Source organism: Chinchilla lanigera, unplaced genomic scaffold (genome assembly GCF_000276665.1).
Source record: "Chinchilla lanigera isolate Chin_1 unplaced genomic scaffold, ChiLan1.0 scaffold00002, whole genome shotgun sequence".
NCBI lineage: Eukaryota > Metazoa > Chordata > Mammalia > Rodentia > Chinchillidae > Chinchilla > Chinchilla lanigera.
Genome location: NW_004955403.1, coordinates 37,577,368 through 37,594,372, shown reverse-complemented (window position 1 = coordinate 37,594,372; position 17,005 = coordinate 37,577,368). Strand labels below are relative to the sequence as shown.

General features: G+C 38.7%; 1 protein-coding gene across 1 annotated transcript in view; it reads left to right on the top strand.

Moving 5' to 3' along the window:
• Positions 1 to 17,005, top strand: part of LOC106148356 (palladin-like) — a gene marked incomplete at its 3' end in the record, with an annotated part of 182,881 nt that overhangs the window by 22,979 nt on the left and 142,897 nt on the right.

Genomic DNA, 17,005 nt, shown 5'->3' with positions numbered 1-17,005 from the left:
TCACCGCAAATGGAAAGAATTACTAAAATGGGAGACGTTTTTTATTTTAAAGATAAAAGAACAAAAACGTCTTAACAAACACACATACATTTAGAAAATAACATGAAAACAATACAAGTAATATGGAATCTCAGATAAGGTGATAGGAAATTAACAATGGTTGTACTACGTATTGATATCTTCAACTTGAATACTCAGATAAACAAATACAGTCATGTAAGATTGATCAAACACTTAAACATTAACTGTTCCTTTCAATAGAGCAATAAAAGTCAGTAGTTAGAGCCATTCTTCATATTTATCCATAAGTTGCAGTATCAATTAGATCTTAGCATCAGTGTGTATCTCAATGGCCCAAGTTTCTGTATTTAACCAAAAAAAAAAAACGCATAAAAAAATAGGATAGTCATAGGTAATCCCTTTAGAATTAAAAGTTTGCTTGTAGAACAAGCATCAGAAGTACGTAGTAGCTGACAGTATGGATTCTTTGAACAAGAATGTGAATCTTGTCTCTGTCACATGTTAGCAAGGTTACCTTGGCAAGTTGTTTAAAGTTTCTAGGCCTTAGTGGGCTTTCTAGTAAAATAGGAACACAAAAATACCTACCTCGAGAGTAATTATGAGTGTTAGGTCAATTAAAATGGAAAGAACTAAAAACTGTTAGGCATATAACAATATCTTAATAAAAATGAACAATAGTATCCACAATAGTAAAGCACTAATAAGAAGGGAACCCTTCAACACTATACGCTAAACAAATAATTGAGAAGATACGTAGGGGAAGTTAAAGGTGGTTCTTTTTTTTTCTTTTAAAGAGAATTTTAAAAACCACTAAAAATGATACAGAATTCCAAAGCAAGTTGATAGGAAATGACCACTGGTTGAAAGATGTTTCTGATCCTATTTGTACAGAGAGTTTTAGATTTGTATCTCAGACAATGATCAGGATCATTATGAAGACTGCCAGGGAGTTGTGGGTACTTTTCCTTGATCTTTCTATATTATAATTTTCTAGAAGCTTTTACCGCACATTTTGCTTTACTGCTGTAGTGGATGAGATCAAAGCCAAACAAATGATTTCCTTCCATCTCTACCCCTTCCTCATAGAACTAATCTATCACCCCATCTCTTTTGGAACCTCAAAGCTGTGAAGGTCTGCTGAATGGTGGATCACTGTCAATTTGGAAAACTTTCCGAAAATCAAACTGCTTTGACCGTTGTGCTCTTGCTGCTCTTTAAATTGTTCAGCAATTTCCCTCAGTTTGCTTCAAGGGGACTTGTTAAATATTGGCTAAGGCCAATTGGAAATGGGTTCCCAACACTTTTGCCACTCCCTGTTTTGTATTTCAATAATTTTAGCAGGAAGAAAACTCTAAAAATAATTGGAGTAACAAATGCAGGCTTTCCCCCAGCTAGATAAATTGGCTTTAATTTTGTGTTTTCTGCCTACTGAGTTTACCACACTGCAAAAGTCTTAAAAGGAAAAGAATGTGCTTTTCTGAAGCTTAACCTACTACGCAAAGTACCATGAAATAACTGTGGGTGAAAGAATTTGACTCGACAGCTTGAGATACCTTCACAGTCAAAACTGTTCAGTGTCTCAAATCTTTTCTGGAGAGCCAGTTTAGGTACTTGACGTGTTTCTTCATTTGCCTTGGGGCAACACCTCATCACGGATCACTGAACCTGTTTAGGTATAATTACAGCAATTCTCGAACTCCACTCACACACTGCATTCTTTTGATGGTTAGGAGTTGCTTTATAAATATAACTGAAGCAAATACAATTACAAATGTGAAACTCGATATAGCTTACTGTGCTGAGCAAGATGTGAAAATGGGCCAAAAGTTAGTGTGTCTAAATGATGTATAACAATAGAAATGATTCTTTCTTATTCCATTTTCATTTTTTTGAGCCAAAGAATAGTCTCATGTTTAATACCTGTGAGGAGTAAACTGTTAGCTGAGCACTGACAGGGAAATTGAGTGAAATGCAGACTCAGTGCAAATGGAAACTTTGCTCTCTGGTTTCAACAGTGAAGTTTTGTTCCATATATCAACATATGATAAGTTAGGTCACAGAGGAGCTGGGGATTTAGCTCAGTGGCACAGCGCCTGCCTGGCAAGCGTGAGGTTGTGAGTTCCATTCCCAGTACCAGGAAATCCCCGCCCCCTCAAAAAAAAGTTCGGTCACAGAAACAAGTTGCCATTCACTGATTTTATAATCCACATGCAATGGACAAGAAAACATAAATTCAAATACCCTGCAGAATAAGGGCTTTTACATAAAGTTACAGCATTTGGCCTTGACTGCTGGAATTAGGGAAGTATTTCTAGTGGAAGTAAAAAATAGGTTTGAGAAAAAGTATTTCCCAGTAATGGAGGAGACTCTTCCTACGAGGAGGATAAGCAGGAGGGAAGAAAGGAAAGAAGGGAGGGAGGGAGAGGGGAGAGAGGAAGGGAAAGAGAGAGAGGGCCAAATAGGAAAGGGCCATGGTCTTCTCCACTCAAGAAGTCCCCCCTCCTACATTTTTATTACCTCCCAATAATGCCATCAAAGTATAAATCCATCTATAGTGTCAACCCCTGATAAAATTAGAAACCTTATAAGCTAATTACATTTCAAAAGCCCCACCTCTGAACATATGAGCTTTGGGAAGGACATTTATACTGAAACTATAACACGGAGAAAGATCTTCAAAATCATTGCTGCCATTTTAGAAGGTACCTCAGACAAACTGCTTTAGCAGGGAATGTTTGTGCATGGAAAGAGTACTAGATGTACAACTTATAAAATCTGAGAAGCAGAAAATATTTCTGATTTTACTTCTAAACTTTAAAGTACCATGAACGGGGATGAAGAATTGTCCACCTCATTGTAGAAAGTGAATTATGATAAAGGAACCAGATTGGAACAGTCTGCTTTCTAGGTGGATAATAGTGAGAAGGCATTATCCACAAATAAGAGGTAAGGTCTTAGCTAGGCTTACTCCCTCCTGTCTAAGGGCTTGATTATTGTCTAATGAGGAGACTTTGAAAGTTACCAATAGAAACTTAACAGCAACATTTCAGCATCATATAAATCTTTTTGGTCACTGTGTAGAATTACATAGACCTCAACATTGTAGGGAATTAAAACTAAAAGATCATTTTTCTTCTTCTCAGTCCTGTGGTTTCCATTCTAAAGTGAGAAGTTAAAATAATTTCTTTTCATTTTACATGTAGAACCACCAGAGTTAAATCTTTATGGCAGTTCTTATCATTCTCCCAATAATGCTAAATATAATAGTAGTAATAACTTACATTTCTTGAACACTTAGTATTTGCAAGCATTCTTTGACGGGCTTTCCATGTTTGAATTCCCTTTCTCCTACATGTTACATACTATCATATTTCATTATAATTAACATGTCTGTAGTCAGAACACATCTCACAGAAGAGAACACTTTATTGTCACTGTCACATGACAGTCACAATATGGTTGTCATAGCTTGTGCACACACACATGTAGTTTCAACTGTTTATTTTGTCACTTTAATTATCTGTCTGGTTGATGCTTGCTATAGTTTAGATCTGAATTGTCTCTCCCACAAAGGTTCATATGTTAAAAACTTGGTCAAGTGTCTGTGGTGCTATTGGAAAGTGATGGACAGAACCCTTTCAGAAGCTGAGCTGGTTAAGAGAAAGCTGGGTCACAGGGGTGCACCCCTGACAGGGCTATGAGGTTCCTACTCCTCCCTCTCTCTTTGCTTCTGTCACCACAAGGTAAGCAGTCTTCTCTGCTGCTGACTCACAGCCAACAGGGCAAACCATCCGAGAGCTAAAATCTCTGAAACTGTGAGCCAATAAATCTCTGCTTCCTTTTAGCTGACTTCTCTCAGCTCTTTTGTCACAGGGATAAAAAGTTGACTAACACATGCTGTTTGTTTATAATAGTTCATAAAATAGTGGTATCCTGCCGTGGTTGACTGCAGGTAAGAGTTAATCAACTACAAATTTGTTAGCTCCATTCTTTAAAAAAGGAACAAGACAGGACTAGTTTAGGAAAATTGCCTAATTGTCCAGTTACAAGTGGAGCTGGAATTTATACCCAGGCAAGCTAGCCATAGAATCTATTTATTACTATTACACTATAATGCCAAACACAGTAGACCGGGGCCCACAGCCCTTTGTGCTGACTGGTTTGGGGGAGCCCCAGATTAGGTATGTCTAACATGGTAGTTGTTGATTGTTTCTCTAGAAGCAAATGCTTATGAATGGTGTCCTTCCATTGCTCCAGACAGTGCTAAGAAAACCTAGGGGGAAAAGAGCCATGGCCAATTATTTAGTGTCTTCAAGAAAAACTACACTGCACAACAACTTTGCAGTGTTGACATGAGGGAGAATCAGCACCCCTCCTGGTAGGAATTGCCATCACTGCAGCTTACAGAGGGATAGCTGTGTAACCTCTAGCTCAGAGCCACTTAGCTAGGTCTCTGTCCTTTCTCATAAACAGAGCAGTAATGCCAAGTAGAACATAACAATGTGATCTTTAATCCAATACAGTACTTTTTAATTTTTATATTTAGCTGCCAGCATTTTAATTAAGAGTGCACTGGCGTATGTTGGCCCCAATCCTGTTTACATGGAATTACTTTGTGTGCCAAGAGCAAGAACAAATCATCACTGCCTGGGTGAAAGAGAGAAAAGACCACCACCACAACAACAATAACAACAACAACAACCCTAATGTAAAACCCAGCACAATGACATAATTTTTTAAAGGATAAATAATTTGAACAGCAGCTACTAAGAGGGAAACTTCAGCATTAAAGAAATCGCATTAACTTTTGAACAATGCATTGACAAGTGGAGTCACTGCATTACAAGTCACTGAGCATGTCAAAGCATACTCATCAATGCAAAGATCAAAGGGGGTCACCTGGGGAATGCAGGGGTCAAGTGTATGTGTAGAGGCAAGGGAGTTTTCTAGGCAAACACCATCTTGCCTCTTCTGAGACAATTTCATTTACTGGAAATAAAAGTTATTTGATTGCATACAGAAAGTTCCATAAATAACCAATTCGTTTCTTAATATTTGGAGGAAGGTTTTATTTGGAGAAGAACGTAGCACATATGTTTGTTCATGGAACATGCCCATGTGCTTCCTCAAACTACAAAGGCCATCACTCTTATTAATTCTAGGAAAAACAGTGTGAATGACAGATATTCTACAGGAAAACAACCAGGATCATTGCTATAGGATGAGAGGCATTGCATCTGGGTGTTATTTTTTCTTTCCAAACCTTAACAGGCCATTGCAAGTAAAATGACAAATGCTTTAGCAAGGTGTGTCTCTCTTCTTCCAAATCAAAGTAACTTTATGATCACTGTATAATATATACCTGCAGTACTCATGCTGCCAATTAAAATTTTCACACGTACCTACTCCTTCTCATCTACAAGCTTTAAAATCTGAACATTTATTCATCAACTCTGTCAAATGACTTTCATTCTTTGGAAATTGAAGGTGTGTCCTATAACAAGGCCTGAAAGCAGCCTTCTGCCTTCCGGCACAGAGTTCTGCTTCCCATACACCTCCAGTGTCCATAGACCTTGTTTTTCATGGGACACAATGTTCACACGTTGCTACCTGCAATTCAGAATGTGCCGTGTAGCCTCAGCAGCCTCTTGGCTCTATATGAAGTCGTCTCCAAGTTCTCCATCGTCACACATGTGTTTCTTCTCTTCTTTTGATGCTTTTCTGGCATGCAGATTTTGACAAATCCAAAAAAGATCAAACCCAGCCAAAACCTGTCTTTTATTACACATTGCTGTGGTTGAAATGTTAAATTTTCTCACTTCCACGGAATTAAAGTAAATTCTGATCCAAACTGAAAGACAAGTTGTGTTTATCTTCTCTCTCCCTCAGATTTATGTTGCAGATCAGTCCTCTTTCACCTTTCAAATATAATACTGTCTTGTCTTCTCGCCTCTCTTCCTTCCCTGAGGCCTGCTTGCCCCTCAGGAGGGTTTATGCAGACATGACGTAGCTTTCCTTTTAGCCTTCAAACATAACGCTATACCTGCACTAATAACCCGTGCTTAGCGCCCATGGGATGGTGAGGCAGCAATTATTAGAAGTCACCTGAGGCTCTTGGTACTTAGAGCATTTTCGCTCCATGGTGATATTTAATCAGCCAGAAAGAGTAAACATATCTTAAATTATCAGAGCAGGAAGCAAGCAGCAAGTCAGGAGTTAACCAGAGAGAAGCAAATAAAGGCTCTGAGCAACTATAGTAATAAAAGAAACAAGACGACGGAATAGAAGCAGATAACATAAGAAATCATCCCAAGAAGAAATGACAAAAGGCAGAGCTGGAGCTAGTTGAGGGCTAGACCTTCATGATGCCCATATCCTAATGTTTTCAGATCAAATCTCAAGGGCAAAGAAATTAATAGACAAGAACCTCCTGCCCTGCCAATCAGGGGTGGCATGTGTCTCAACTGTTCACGAATAGTAAACATGAAATAACAAACATGACAGGAATCATTCTCAAAAAGAGTGATGCTAACTGAATTACACCAGTGAGTAATGGGAGTGCTTCCGTGTGGCTTTTAGCATGGATGTAGGAGGAAATGAATACAATATCCCTTTTCGTAGTAGCTTGCCCCACACCTTCAAAAACCATTCTTAATAGATCAGAAGGATGCTCCTTTGGTTCAAGCTCCATGATATTGTACTAAGATAAATTAAAATTCAAGTGCAGCGAAGCATCTCTTGATGATGGGTATACATTCTGAGAAATGATTTAATTGATGTTGTCATTATGCAAACATCTTAAGAGTGTGCTTCAAAAACATAGATAGTAGAAAGCAGTCACTTCATGTGGGCTCTTAATACAATCAAGAGACACGGTAAACAGATGTCGGTGGCTGCTGCCAATGTAACTCAGCATGTTGTCTTATAGCATACTGCTTTCATAAGGAGGAGTACATTCTAAAACATCCATTACCACCATGACATAGTAAATACACAAACCAGTAACACAGTCATTTGTCATGATCAGATTTATGTACAGTACCTAGTTGTGTGCGCCATACTTTTGTAGAAGTGGCAGAGCAGTAGATTTGTTTACTCCAGCATCACTACAAATGCACGAGTAATGCATTGCAACACTGTGTGGCTTCCACTGGCCAACAGGATTCTTTAGCTCCATTATCATCTTAAGGCCACTATCCTAGGTGCAGTTTGTCATCAACTGAGCAGCCTATTACTGCATTTAAATATGAGAACCGGTATATCTGCTCTTGCCCCTTTTACCTCACGGTCCTCTGGCTCCTTATTTTCTGTAGACACCTTCAGTGGCTCCATCTGCTCCACTGGCCCCACTCTGTCATCCCCAAAGGCTCAGCTGCCTGGACTGAAGCAGACCCTTAGAGAACATGAAAAGACTGAAGGAAAATGTTTCCCATCTGCCTATGGAGTTGGCTTGGTCCTCCCAACTGAATGAAGGTCTCCACTCAACATGGTGCTCTTTGTTCAGCGTCTGTGCCCACCCCCGATCTCCTTAAGGTTGGGAGTGCTAACAACCCTCCTTTCAACCCAGTGTGAACCTTTGTCCTCTGAGGTTCTTTTGCACCCTGACACCTTTAGATGTAGTCTTTTCAGGAAACCAGCCTGTGTTAAGAGTTTGAGTGCCCTCTATTTCTAGCTGTGACCACAACTGTGCTTCATTCATGTTACCTATCTTGGGAGATGATCTGTAATTTTACAATCTAGATGCACATGATCAAGTTCTGAAATGATTTATTTTTAAATAGTCAGGATAAGTTACTCATCAGCAGTTCCTCAATATGAAAACTATATTCCCCTTTACTTCTGCTTGCTTTTAAACCTGTTAAGTAAACTTCTACTCCAATTCTACAAATTGGTAAAAGAATCCTATTAATTGTTAAGGTCCCAAAAGACATTTGATACCATCCTTGAAATTTCTTCACCCTCTGTCATTCCTGCATTGCTTGTCAGTGAGAAATATAATGAATGACACCCAAAGAAATACCACCTATGCCTAGCATTTTTACAAAGGGCATTTCATCTTCTAATTCTCTCAAGACCTTTGTGGAGAAGCCTTTATTACTATTTTTATTTTTTATTTTATTTTAAAGAGAAAAAATAAAAATAACAATAAAACAGTTTCAAAACAGGTTAGTAGGAGAGTAATAATAATTAATACACTGCATGTTGTCATCTTCATAGTAGTTGTTCAGAGTACAAGATATAGGCATGAAGTACTGTTCAAACAATATTAGCATAGGCCTTGCTTTTCAATGAACTAAAACAAACTAGCTCTATAATTATCTCAACTATCTTGTGTACATATATATTTTTTTCCTTTTCCTTTCCTTCCTTTCCCCTTTTGCCCATGGTTTTGTTATTATTGACTCACCAATTTATAGCAGAGGAAATCGAGCAGCAAAAATGCTATTTACAAAGGACACACCCATGGTGAGATACATCCAAGATCCATGGTGTATCTAGCATTACTAACACCGAAATTTGGCTATGTGGTTAATTTGTAACTATTGGCAAATTTTTATATTTAAAGTGGTACCTTGGTTATTTAGTGGTGCATAGCAAATCATTCCAAAACTTAGTAACTTCTAGCAATTTACAACTTTCTTCCACTTATTCATATCTCTGAAGACTAGCCACCACAGAGCTGCTGTCAGATATCTTTCTTCCTATTATCCTGCACTCAATAAACTCTAATGAGGTCAATAACAAGAAGCCACTCTGAGATGGGAGTGAGGAGTGTGGTACAACCAGTTAGAGTTTAATTAGTTGTGAAAAAGGAGGTAAGAAGAGTCCAGGTTAATGGAAAGGGGGAAGTACCTGGCGTCCAATCAGGTACACCATTAAGACATGTGTTCTGCTCTTCAAAACTTGACTCCCTTCTTCAGTCATGTATTCTACAGCACGGGGAGCCACAGGAAGGAGAGGAGCAGTATATCTGTTAAGCACACAGTGTCAAAGGTCTCCCCAGACTCCTACTGGACTGTGTTAACCTCATAAAGACGGAATTCATAAGCTACTTCTACTCTTCCAGAAAATTAAGCTGCTAAATCATCATGTTTAATATTTTTCCTTTTATTAAAACCAAAGAACAGTCATTTAATATGGAAAATGTTTGAGGTATTTCATTTTCAAGAAGAGCTCTAACTCTTCTAGTTCAAAACCTTTGTAAACAGTAAAAGACAACTACAAAACCAAATTTCATGCAACTTTAAGTCAAGTAACCACAGAAAATTATTAAGCATTGGCCTTTGTGCTTTTCAAAATAAACATCTCTTCCATATTCCTCCACCTCTAGTGGGCTCCTGTCTGTACACGCACTGCTGTGACACTGCACTGAGTGAATTTAGAGGGGAGAGTTCAACATCTCCAGGAGTTCTCCATTGAAAATTTTTTAATTCACATTTTTAAAGCCAATAAACTTCATGAAAGATAGTGTGAAGGGAGACAGATGAGGGGTTTGCATCACAATGGCCACAAAATATAAGTGGGCTCTGAGGGCAGATAACATCTCATTCTGGGACATTTGATTCACCTTAGCTAGAAAAGGCCACCGTGGCATTGTGGGAATTCACCAGATCTGCGGGGTCTTAGGTTTTTCCCACATTGCTCTCACCTCTCTCCAGCATCCTTCACTTCTCTACCCTCTCTTGCCTCTTGATTCAAAACAAAGTTCCAAACTCTTTTCCCTCTTGTAGACTGGGGAATGTTCCCTCCTCGAAGTCTTGGCATCCTTTGATCTGGATATTTCCAACAGACAATTCACCCTCTGGAAGAAAGTCTTGTCAAAACTATAATCATATTTTCAAAATATTCTCTTTTCTGTTTCATACCCCTAATTCAAGATGTTAATAAAAAAGGGCTGAAAAATAAAAATGTTAGTATATTATTAGAGATTTCTTATAGTAGTGCAATTTATTAATTATATATATGAATTTATATAATTGTGGTATTATGTAATGGATTTTTTTCTTCCTCTATTTGTCAGAATGTTCAGAAATCAGACTTTTTTAACAAAAATATTGCTTAGTGGATGCAATTCTAAGCAGATGACTAAGCAGAAATGGATAGCCAAGCCTACAATTTTGTGTTTATTTTGCTTGAACAAATTGGAAAGACTAAACGGTGTCTCCGAATCTTTCGAGAGAATGTCCAAGTATGCATGGAACTCATCTTACAGTGGAAGAAGGATAGAACAAACACCAGTGTTCTGAGTTGGAGCAAAGCTGAAGAGTCACCGAACGTGAATGACAGTCAGGGGGTGACCCTGAATGGTACCACTCAGTCTCTTTGGTCTCCATCCCAGTGGGATCCTGAGTGTCTGGATATTAGCCTAAGATCTTCAGGGAATCAATTCATAAATGAGCCAAAAACTGCAGGCCACACTTCTGGATTGCTCACCAAATATTACATATGCTGATAGAAAAACCCTTCCTTACCTTGAGACTAATACAGTGCAGATTCAGCCTAAATAAAAACACTATTCATAAGGTGTTGGCTGTCAGGTCAAAAACGACTTCCCCATTGAGGGCATATTCAGCACTCCATTATCCCTGGTATAAATCCCTTCCTGCCTCAACAATTTGGGGGTTGAGGGCTTACAGGAAATCTTCCCATCGGTAAATCCTAATTTCGTTACAAGGAACCCAAAGGGAAATAAGATCTTCATTATTGCAGAGGAAGCATAGCACACTACTTACACGAGTCATCCTAGGTCTTCATTTAAAATCATAATCTAACCACCAGGGTTCACTAAGTATTATAGGAAAATAAACAATAAAAGAAAATCTTTGTTTCTCTATATTCATTAAGAGGAAGAAATAAGTTCCAAGAAGAGGTTGAGATATTTAAAAACATTTAAAAAAATTTAATCCTAGTTAACAACAAGGAAACCCAGAATTGATAAAAATGAAAGTATGAGCTGGGCATGGTTGCACGCACTGGTGATCCCAGCGCTTGGGAGGCTGAGGCAGAAGGATCATTGTGAGTTCAAGACCAGCCTGGACCACAGAGTGAGCTCAGGGCCAGCCTGAACTGCATAGTGAGACCCGGTCTCAACAAGACAAAAAAAAAAAAAAAAAAAAAAGAAAGAAAGTGTTGTTAAAGTCAGAAGACAGGACATAATGACATTTTAGAATAGTATTATAAAATAAAAACATGAGGAAGTCTGAAAAATCAGAGGTTAGGGTTGATTATCTCGTATAGGAGGAAAACTTACGAAGTTGCTTAGAGTACTGATCGGAAGAAAAGTAGTGACAAAAACAGGAGAAAGGCTGAATACTTGATGGGTGTTCGTAAGGTCAAAATCTAACCACTGCAACTCCATAAAAAGAAAAGAGAGAAAATGGAAGGGATGAAAACCATGGAAAGAAACACTGAAAGGAAAATAGTGTTTGCTGTAGAAATACAGGACTCTTCAGATTGAAAGACAAATAGATCAGACACTGGGCAGAATAAATATTAAAAGACACAAGCTCTTGAGGAAATTGCAAGATGAGGAGATGCTTCTGAAGTTTCTGTAGAAGCCAGTAGCTATCACATGCGGGTAGCCATGGGATCAGGGAAGATTTGGAGTGTGTGTGCATATACCACTTCCCAAGAATGAGTTGGAAATGTGCAGCATTATTGAGTTGTGGGTATCATACTGGTTCAAGATATTTATGCAACTTAGTGGGACAAGAATGTTAAACACCTCCCAACACCAGAGTCAGCACAAGAAGAATTATCAATTTGAATATCAATTTCCCCTTATTGTGAAACACAGCCAGTTCAGGCAAACAAAGGTAAAGATGGTCACCTCTTTAAATATCAGGTAACTATCTTCCATTATGAGATCTATGTCAAAAATCTAAACAGTAATAGCTTAAAACTATTAGTCATTATTCTTAGAATGAAAGTAGACATATAAACAGCAACTACTGCAGAGGAAACACAGCACATTACTTACATAAGTCATCCTCACGTGAGCTAATTTCCCAAGACTAATTTACAGGAGGTAACTGAGCAAAGGCAGGTATTTAACGCACAACCCAAGCTCACATGCATTCCCGTAAAAATACAACTTCCCATCATCACATAAATAATCACATAAGCAACATGGTGTGTAATTTACACCAACATGTAAGGAACTGTAGGTACCTCGGTACCAGTTAGAGACTTCACTTCATGAATTTCAACTTCCATTCCTTTACTTGTCTTAATGAACAGGAGAGGTAAGAAGAACTTTCCTGAATCATAAGGTTAGAAGCTTCACGCTCTTCTTTCTTCAAATGTTAGTTTTAAACCTAATGATCCTCACACCTATGATGCGTTCCTGCTACGATGTTCCTGCTATGATGCGAGCCCTGCCTAAACACCTTGACTTCTGATGTTCCCTTTTTGCCTGTTCTTTGCCCAAGTGGATTTCCTTTGACCTTTCAACACAACAAAGTAAAAATAAATTTGACAGTAGGTTTGTTCCCCCATTCAGAATAAAGATGTCTTGACATCTCAGGCAGAGGCTCCCAATCTTTTTGGCACCAGGCACCAATTTCATGGAAAGCAGCTTTTCCACAGACAGGGAAGAAGATGGATGGTTTGGGGATGGTTCAAGTGCATTACATTGATTGTGCACTCTATTTCTGTTGTCATGATACTAATACAGGGGTCTCTGCTAATGTTAATCTGTATTTTCAGCCACTCTCCAGGGCTAGCATCACCACCTCAGCTCCACCTCAGATCCTCAGGAGCATGCAGCCTAGATCCTTGGCATGCACAGCACACAAAACCCTGTGAGAATCTGTTGTAGCTGCTGATCTGACAGGAAATAGAAGACAGGCAGTAGTGCAAGTTAATGGGGAGGAACTTCACATACAGTTGAAACTTTGCTTGCTTGCCTGCTGGGGACCACTAATTTATGGTATTGAGCCACCCTGTATCCTTCTTCTCCACAATCACCTCCCTGAATTAGCTTTTCAAATATTTTTAGCATTGCAAAGTTTTCTAGACTTTAGCACTAACAAATTATAGTTACTACAGACATTTCTCAAAGGATATGCCTCTATGATTTTATGTTGTGTAGGTGGTGAATGTGAGACTGACTGAGGGAGTATTTCAGGCCTAAAACAACAGTCCTCACCTTTTGCCCTTTAAAGTGCTAAATGTAACAACAAACATGTTTTGGTCAATCCATAAATAATAGTATTTTCTCAATGATTGAAGCAATTATTCTATATGAGTGTCACTTACTAGTTCTAAGAATGTTTTAATTTGTCACTTTTCATCTGGTGTACTGGGGCAAATTGTTTAGCAATGATACTTTATAAATTGACATGTATTACGCTGTATATCTCCAATTAAACATCACTTGAGGAACCTTACAATTATCTTGTATCAATCAACCAAGAACAAAAACATCTCATATTGAATCATAGCCTAATAATGAGACCCTCAAGGTTTGGCATTTACGTTCATCTCAGATAGGCTTCCAGAAATTGTAATGATTATCCAAATTCTCCAAACATGTTGAGTCTGCAAGGTTTGGCTGGTAATCACGTGAAAGCAACGTTTTTGCGAGAGCTATAACGTCTGCTTCAAGTCCTGGCTCAAAATCAGACTACAAAGGCCGAGGGAAAGGAGAGAGAAATTTTTATCTAAATATTTCTAAGCACCAAAATGGGTGAAGGTTCATGGGAAGGAAAAATTTATTTTGTTTAAGACCAGTTAAACATAATTTATACCTATTCCCACATTCATGTTTGACCTGTTATTATCGTGATATATTGGGTTCCCTCACCTTTCAAGTGAGAATAACCATTCAAAAAACTTTCTGTGAGATAGTTTATATATTCTTGGAAACTTTCCCTGTTCTAACACACAAGAGTGGCAATACCAAAACAAACTTTGTTTTTATTTGAATTGTTCTAATATACAAGAACCATAAGTAAATACTGAAGTATTTACTTAAGCAAGTAGGGTATTAAGTAGGATAGAGAAAAAGTGAGTCAAAGCAAAGTAGGAGTGGTTACTGGCAATACATACAATTATTAAATATGGCTCATGATTGGAAATATAGACCTAGTCGACTCTTGTAGTTAACAATCTAGTTCTTTTAATAAAAATCTGGGCCAAAAAAAATGTGCTAAACCCCTTCCCTTTAAAAAAAGGGGAGTGTGTACAAAAAAACTAAAGATTTAACAGAATAAGAAATTGCTTTATATAAGTATTAAAGTGATAGCATTCAAGTTTAGGCTAAAATTGATTAAATCTAAATAAAATTATGAAATTATATTAATTCTAGCCCTAGACACTTTTATTCAAATGACCTCGTTTCAGTTCTCCCTGTACTCATTCTGTTAGAGCTTGCTGTCTCTCCAGGACAGAGGAAACCATACAAAGTTGAACATAAAATAAATCCTGTTATTTTATTAAATTACAAATCTACTGGGAATACTTTGGAGTCATTCCAGACCTTTGGGAAAAAGTCTCCCTAACGCTAAACTCTTTTCTGTCTTCACAACCTTCTCCCAAGGTTTGGATACTATGATTTCATACTCACACTAGTCAAGATTTAGCCTACCCCCCTCAAAGAAATCTGATATTATGGCTTGTGAAAAACAGATATTTCACAGATCCAGGTCATTTACAAGGTGCAATAAATTTACATTGTAGAATTATAATTTGAAATTAAAAATTTGAAGTACATAAGGGGTGAATTTTAATACAATACTTTGTTTCATTTAATCTCACAATATCTGTACTAACCCATTTTCCAGAGGAGGAAAACTGAGGCTCGGGGAAATTAAGTAACTTCTGTACCATTTGGCATCTGGAAAATGATATGATCTGAGTTCAAATCCAAGTTTGCAACCCTCCTAATCATATTGCTCCATCATTCCACTTTAAGATCCCCTGGAAGACCTAAAGTTTCTACAGATGCCTCAAAACCTATCTTTGCCTCCCTCTCTCTTTGCCTCCCTCTCTCCCCTTCCTTCTTTCCTTCCTCCTTCCCTCCATCCCTCCCGCCTTCCTTCCTTCCTTCTTTCCTTTCCTTTTTTTATTTCTAACACATGCAAAGCACACACTACCAGAGAGCTACACTCCAGCCTCACAATGTCTTAATGCATTTATTTCACATGAAATGCGGCAGCCAGTTTCTTCATCAAATGACTCAGAATTACCTTTGTCACTTCTGTGGATTCTTCCATACTAAAATACAGCTGCATACATTCAGATCTGTCACACTTTCTACAAAGAAAACAAGCCTGTGATAGTCCAGCATCCTTCAAGTCACCTGCAGCTGGGAACGAGCATTAATGGTGACACCATCATGACCAGGGACACGAACCCTTACGATTTTCTCCTTAGCGGATGCGTTAGCCAGTGTCCACAAAGCCTCTCCGCGGTTCCTGACAGTCATGCACTGCTACTATCAGATTTCTTCTCAACTTTTCACGTTCACGGGCAGAGGTTCCAAAGATAAATGATAGGCAAGCTTAAAAGATCAGGAAACCCTCCTGTGTGCGACTGGGTGATTGAGTTTGATTTGTGTCCGTTACAGTCACTTTGCCTTTCTCTGGGCTTCCTTCTCCAATTCTGAAACATAAAACTGCGAAACGCATCCCACCCTCTCCACACCCTTGCGGACTATCCTAATTAGGTTTTCATCCTAAACCAGGCTTGAGGAGTGAAACACCGTATCGAACGGTGACAGTTCTATTTCAGTTGGGCCGGAGCTTGCCAAACTGCCAAACGGTCCCGGCTGGAGGGACAAAAGCCATTTTACATGAGTTTCAGCGTGTGCAGTCTTTATCAAAGAGCAGCAGGCCTGTTTGTGTGTGACTGGTCACGTTCCTCCTTTTTTCTTGGGCTTCTTTACCTTTAACTGAGGCATTAGCACCGGAAGATGTGAAACAAATTCTTCTCTGACCAAGAAACATGGCAGGTGTTACACCGTCTCCTTTCTTGAACGAAAGCCACGCCCTTCCCTCTAAGACAAAATCACTTGCTGCTGGCAGTACCAGCCCATTCTGCACCGTAATACTGTACTGGCTGCAAGGAGCTGAGGTTTGTAGTCAGCATTTCTTCTTGTTCCAGCCCGGCCTTCACCTCCGTTGTGTTTTCGTGGCAGGACTGGGAGAGGCCCTCTCGCTGTTGACAGATCTTGGAGATGGTAGTTTGTTTCAGAATTCCTTATGCTCTAAGGTGATTGCAGTAGTCTCCCTGCTGATGAGCGTGATTCCTTTCAGTGAAATTCATATTTAAAACAAAACAATGGAAAATGTGGTGCTAACATGCTGCAGCATTTATGCAAATACCCTGACTCACTGGTACTTGAGACCCACTGAACTGAACCGTTCATTCGTTACTTCAGCAGGGCTCAAAATAGGAATAAATAATCTAGGAAGCAGGGCATTCCTTCTTCGTGTGTTTCTGTTACTTAGGCTTTATTTTTTTCTTTACTCTCATATGAGATCATTCAGATGACAACATTTCCAGCAAAATCCAGACTGCTGTAAATACATCCTTTCTTCATTGTCTTATTAGTTGTGATACATATGATATTATCAACTCAATTTAGAACTGGATTAGTATTTATTTTACTGTCCCTTATTTATAGGAGATGTAGTCTGTGAAGAAATATAGAGCAGGGCATGGTGGCACATGCCTGTAACCTCTGCACTGAGGAGGCTGAAGCAGGAGGATTGCAAATTTTAATCCTACCTAGGCAACTAAGTGAGACTGTGCCTCAAAATAAAAAATAGAAAGGGCAATCCTGGCTTGGATCCCTGGTACAAAAAAGGAAAGAAAGGAAGGGAGGAAGGAAGGAAGGAAGGAAGGGGAAAACAAGAAAGGCTTTTAGAGTGTACAACTCGCTTGCTAAAAAAAAATTGGAAAAATATCCCTACCAATCAAAAGACTGAGTGTAGATCCTGTTCAGGAGTACAGGAGTAAACAAAATAAACAGTTTCTG